The sequence below is a fragment of the Theropithecus gelada genome, chromosome X (genome assembly GCF_003255815.1).
Source record: "Theropithecus gelada isolate Dixy chromosome X, Tgel_1.0, whole genome shotgun sequence".
Classification (NCBI taxonomy): domain Eukaryota; kingdom Metazoa; phylum Chordata; class Mammalia; order Primates; family Cercopithecidae; genus Theropithecus; species Theropithecus gelada.
This window is the reverse complement of record NC_037689.1, coordinates 69,188,927-69,194,699: the sequence shown is the minus strand read 5'-3', so window position 1 is coordinate 69,194,699 and position 5,773 is coordinate 69,188,927. Positions and strand designations below refer to the sequence as shown.

The 5,773-nt window shown below is 37.7% G+C and overlaps 1 pseudogene across 1 annotated transcript; it reads right to left on the bottom strand.

The window, feature by feature from the left end:
• Window positions 1-3,440: 3,440 nt before the first annotated feature.
• Window positions 3,441-5,129, bottom strand: LOC112616027 (annotated as a pseudogene). Its single transcript, XR_003117535.1, has one exon. The product of XR_003117535.1 is annotated as a putative hydrolase RBBP9 pseudogene (transcript).
• Between the last annotated feature and the right edge of the window lie 644 nt (window positions 5,130-5,773).

Below are 5,773 nucleotides of genomic sequence, written 5' to 3'. Positions count from 1 at the left end.
GACCTGAAATTTTCTTTTTGTTGTTGTTTCTCTGCCAGGTTTTGGTATTAGGATGATGCTAGCCTCATAAAATGAGTTAGGGAGGAGTTCCTCTTGTTCTATTGTTTGGAATAGTTTCAGAAGGAATGATACCAGCTCCTCTTTGTGCCTCTGGTAGAATTAGGCTGTGAATCTGTCTGATCCTGGGTTTTTTTGTTTGTTTTTTGTTTGTTTGTTTTTTTTTTTTATTGATAGGCTGTTAATTACTGCCTCAATATCAGAACTTGTTATTGGTCTATTCATGTATTCAACTTCTTCCTGGTTTAGTCTTGGGAGGGTGTATGTGTCCAGGAATTTATCCATTTCTTCTAGAGTTTCCAGTTTATTTGCATAGAGTTTTTTATAGTATTCTCTGATTGTAATTTGTGTTTCTATGGGATCAGTGATGATATCCCCTTTATCATGTTTTATTGTGTCTATGTGATTCTTCTCTATTTTTTCATTAGTCTGGCTAGCGGTCTATCTATTTAGTTAACTTTTAAAAAAATAAAAACCTGCTCCTGAATTCATTAATTTTTTGATGGGTTTTTCATTTCTCTATCTCCTTCAGTTCTGCTCAGATCTTAGTTATTTCTTGCCTTCTGCTGGCTTTTGACTTTGTTTGCTCTTGCTTCTCTAGTTATTTTAATTGTGATGTTAGGGTGTCAATTTTAAATCTTTCCTGCTTTCTCTTGTGGGCATTTAGTGCACTTAAGAATGTCTAATAGGCTGGGTGTGGTGTCTCATGCCTGTAACCCCAGCACTTTGGGAGGCCGAGGTGGGTGGATCACCTGAGGTCAGGAGTTCGAGACCAGCCTGGCCAACATGGTGAAACCTGTCTCTACTAAAAATACAAAAAATTAGCGAAGCGTGGTGACGAGTGCCTGTAATCTCAGCTACTTGGGAGGCTGAGGCAGGAGAATTGCTTGAACCTGGGAGGTGGAGGTTGCAGTGAGCAGAGATCGTGCCATTGCACTCCAGCCTGGGTGACAAGACCAAGACTCCATCTCAAAAAAAAAAAAAAAAAGTCTAATAGAGTTGTACAGTTTATTATATACTACCTTTTAAATAAAACAAGAAAACAATTGTTTGTGGATGACAAATATTTTAGGGCAGCCACAGTTAAAAACACGATTGACAAAAAAAAAATTGGTTACCTTTGTGGCATACATGATTTTATGTAACAATTATAATTATTATAACATACACTAAGTCATATTAGAATTACAGGGGTTTCCCATAATTTTGGAACATAAACCAATAACATTTATACAAATATAGCCCAAAGAAAACCAAACACCATTTCATATTTGACAATGCTTCCTGTATGATTTTTATACCAAATAAGACAAATGTTACTGTTGCATTAGTTCATTATTGATGTCAAACCCAATTTTAAATAAAACCTTATAGATAAATGTATTTACCTTTAATCAGTTTGAACATAAGGTAAGATTTTTATAAGGCTTTTACAACCCTTTACAAATTTGTGTTAAAGAGCAGATTACACACAGGTTTTTGCTTTAAGAAAAACCTGTTTCATTTTTATTCCAATGTTCAGTTCACAGAAAAACTGAATACCCCTTTAACTTTAGCCAATATTCTGTGTTTACACACAGAATTTCTTTTACAATTTTTTTTTCACAAACCTTCCACAACTTGCTTAAACCTTTAGCTTTATCCTAACTTAAAACAATCCTTTAGCCCTTTAGGCAAAAAACCTCCCCACATTTCCATGCCTTTTTATAATCTTTAACCAAAAACACATTTTACTTTTCTTACACACTTTGAGTGTATAACTATTTGGTTTTTTGTAGTCTTAAGCACATGTTACACTGTTAACTTTTAGCAACTTTCGGTAGAAACCTTGGTAAGTTTGGGATTTTAATTATATATTAGGTGTGGAGCCTAGGACCCAGACAGAAGTGCAGATAAGGTTTGACTCTTTTCAGCATCTACCTCCATGTGTTCCAGGCCTTACCTAGCTGTAAAGAGAGCAAGTTGTACAGTTAAGAGTCATAGTGGCATTTTTTTTTAATTTCTCAATTACATATATTTAGTTTTCATTTCTACAGAGAGGTCAACAAAGTTTTGTGAACTAAATTGTGTAAGTTTGTTTTTTTACGAAAGGACTTCACAGAGAACAAGACAAAGAGTAAGAAACACAACAGCAAATTTCCAAAAAATTCAAGTAGAATCAAACTTTGACTACAGATTTGGTCAAATTCGTGCTAAACAGCCTCTTTAACAACATTATTATCCAACTGACTTATATAATTTGCTTTTTAGTAGTCAAATACATTGTTCTAAATCTTAATTATTTTTTATTATAAAATACAAGTTTAGTGTAACAAATTCAAATAATCTCTTAGGAAGATAAAGTAAAATAAGGGGCCAGGCATGGTGGCTCATGCCTGTGATCCCAGCACTCTGGGCGGCCAAGGTGGGTGGATAACCTGAGGCCAGGAGTTCGAGACCAGCCTAGCCAACATGGTGAAACCCCATCTCTACTAAAAATACAAAAATTAGCCAGGCGTGGTGGCGCACGCCCCCAGTTCATGCTACTTGGGAGGCTGAGACGTGAGAATCACCCGAACCCGGGAGGCGGAGGTTAGAGTGAGCTGAGATTTGTGCCACTGAACTCCAGCCTGGGCGACAGAGCAAGACACTGTCTCAAAAAAAAAAATAAATAAATAAGAAGAAGGACGTCCACCACACTGTACCTACCAAAATGCCCATTCCCCAAAGACGACTGCTGTTAAACCATTAGGGTACCTTTCCTGATTTTTTTCTTTTTCTTTTTTTTTTTTTTTTTTTTGTCTAAGCACATTTAAAAACCAAGACTTTTGGTTTTAAGTGATAGCTCTGAATCTCCTTTAGGCATGAAGTACAGGAAATTATATTTCTGCAGCAAATTCAGGCTCTGCAACATCAAGTGTGGATTCACTGGAAATTATTTGAAGTAACACTTAGAGATCATAATAGCCAAAAAATGTTGAGAAATGAGAAAGGGTAGGTTTCTTTATTTAAATTTTTTTTTTTTTTTTTTTTTTTTTTTAGAGACAGGTTCTTTGCTCCATCACCCAGGATGGAGTACAGTGACGGGATCGCAGCTCACTGAAGGCTCAAACTCCTGGGCTCAAGCAATCCTGCCTCAGCCTCCCAAGTAGCTAGGACTACAGGCGTGCACCACCATGCCCAGCTAATTTTTTAATATTCTGTAGAGATGGGATCTCACCATGTGCCCTGGCTGGCCTCAAACATCTGGCCTCAAGCAATACACCCACCTCAGCCTCCCATAGTGCTGGGATTACAGGCATGACCCACCACACCCAGCCAAATAAAAGGCTTTTTGAGGAAGTATGATCAGAAGAAAATGGAATGTGCTTGAAAGAGCTCTAAAGGGCCACGGACGTTCTGTTCTCTATAGAACAGAACATGAAGTAGGGACAGGTTCTTTTTAAAAGCACTTGACTTTGGAACAAAACCCAAATTGTCCTCATGATTTCATCCTTTGACATTATGTTCATTTTGGTTATCTTAGTCTTTTCTCAGACTTCACAGATAATTATCTAAAAGCCCCTGGCTAAGTTAATGCTTATGACTGTAGTCACAAATGGATGGCTTGGATTTTATTTGTCTTGCAGTATTTGTAAATTTTTTGATGTATACTCTTACTGCCAACTTACATACTCATATGTATATGGATTGTATGTGTATGTGTGTGTATGTGTATATATATAGTCCCCAAATTTAAAAACCATAATTTGGACATTTTTTTCCACACAAAAAATCAGAAAATTGGTAACACTCTGCCCAATTTCCACATAGCAACAATTTAGCAGGCCATGAGCTCTCCATATGGCCCTGATCCCACCACTCTTGTCTCAAACAAATCTAGTCAGTCGTATGTATATTATGTATGTATATTGCTGTGCTTCTCCTTCCTTCCTGACTCTGGAAGACTCCTGTCTCAGTCTCTCTCAACATGTCTGAAGGAGTCAGGGGCAAGTGTCAGAGGTGTAGGCCCTAGTCTGGGTTTAATGTCCGGGGCCAGCTTGAAACAGCAGCTAGTATTTTGAGCTCTAAGCTAACACTCTGGACTTTCAGTCATGTTTTCTTTCCCCAGTGAAATAGAAAAGTTTGATTTCAAAGAGGCAAAGTGTGCGACACCTGCAACATACATAAAACCTGTTTCGTTTTACTCAGGAGTAGGAATCAGGAAACCTGGGTGCTATTTTTGACTTACTTTGGTTAGAGAAGGGCAGTTAAGCTGTCCTTACATTTCTTACCAAATGAGGAAAATACTGTGGTAGCTCACAGCAATTTGGGGAGTTTTAGAGTCTATGGAAAATGGAAACGCTATTTGTAACTTCGATTGAACATTGAAACTTGTGTTTGTTTTTCAGGCACTTTTGGAACTTAACTGGATGTTTCATGTGTCTAGTAATCGGCTGATAGTAGATATTATTCTACCCCTATATTGGGATGCGAAATAGCAGAAGTCATACAGTCTATGCTGGTACTTTCAGCAAAGACTTTACCACAGTAATCAGTTCATGAAACTCTGTGTTCTGAAAGTGGCCACGGTCAGTGAATTTGTGCAATTTGGTTTCCAACCTATCGGCCACTTCTTGTTGTTCCTTCCAGGGAAGGAATGGGTCGTCAGTGGAGCCAAACTGCACAACGTAAGGGCAGTTGGCCTTGATCTTCTCCCACTGCCAGGGGCGGGTGAAGTATCCACTTGCACGCTCATTTTCATCCCCCAAGTCTGATGTGTACGCAGACACTAATACAATAGCATATACTCGATGTGTTTCTGCATACCTCATGGCTGCGATGGCCCTAGAACTGTGGCCAATAATGATGGTCTTCTCATCACAGTGCAGCTCTGTCTCCATGAAGGGCAACCAGATGCTCTCTCGTGCTGTAATTGGGTCGGGCATGTTTTTAGCCAAACACTGGAAACCAGGTATCTTCTCCAGCTCCTTTTTCACCCAGCCATACCAGCCGTGGGTGGTCACATCCCCGCCTCCGTTCCCGGGAACAATCACTGCCTTGCTAGGAGAAGCCATGAGTGCAGCGAGGCCAGAGTCCCCTCAGCACGGGTCCAGCAGCCATACTGGCATTTTATGAAGCATTAAGGAAGCCTACTCACCTTTAAATTGTGCAATATTTCTTGTATAAATTACTTTTTATAAATTCTTTTATGACATAGACCATTTACAACATGCTAAGACTTTTTGACTTGTCCTAAACATTTATTTTTTTTTTTTAACAACAAGTTATTTTACTTTAGGCCAAGGTTGTACCATGAGAGATCCTTTCTTATATAAAATATATTTTCTTTATAACCTTCTTTGCATAGTTAGGGGGCATGGCTAATTCAACATGCCCCCAGGTTTTATTTGCAATTTAATGCTCTGAAATAGGTAAATTGAATAATTTTTAAAAGTCAAAGATGCAGTTTATGACCTTAAAGCATTTAGCAAACCTAATATCTCACCTGCATAATTTAGACCAAATATTTACATTTTTGAAGATATTTTTATTTTGCCAATAATTTTTAAAACTGTCTTTTTCCAAAGTATTACTTAAGTCACATGAACTAAATAAAAGGCATTAATCTTTTTACTTTTCTGACAAAATATTTTATTTAAGCACTTATTATTATTAAACCAATTTATCAAAGCTCTCTTGTATATAAACATTACATAGACAACACATATAAATATGCAGACAGACAGAAAGTAAA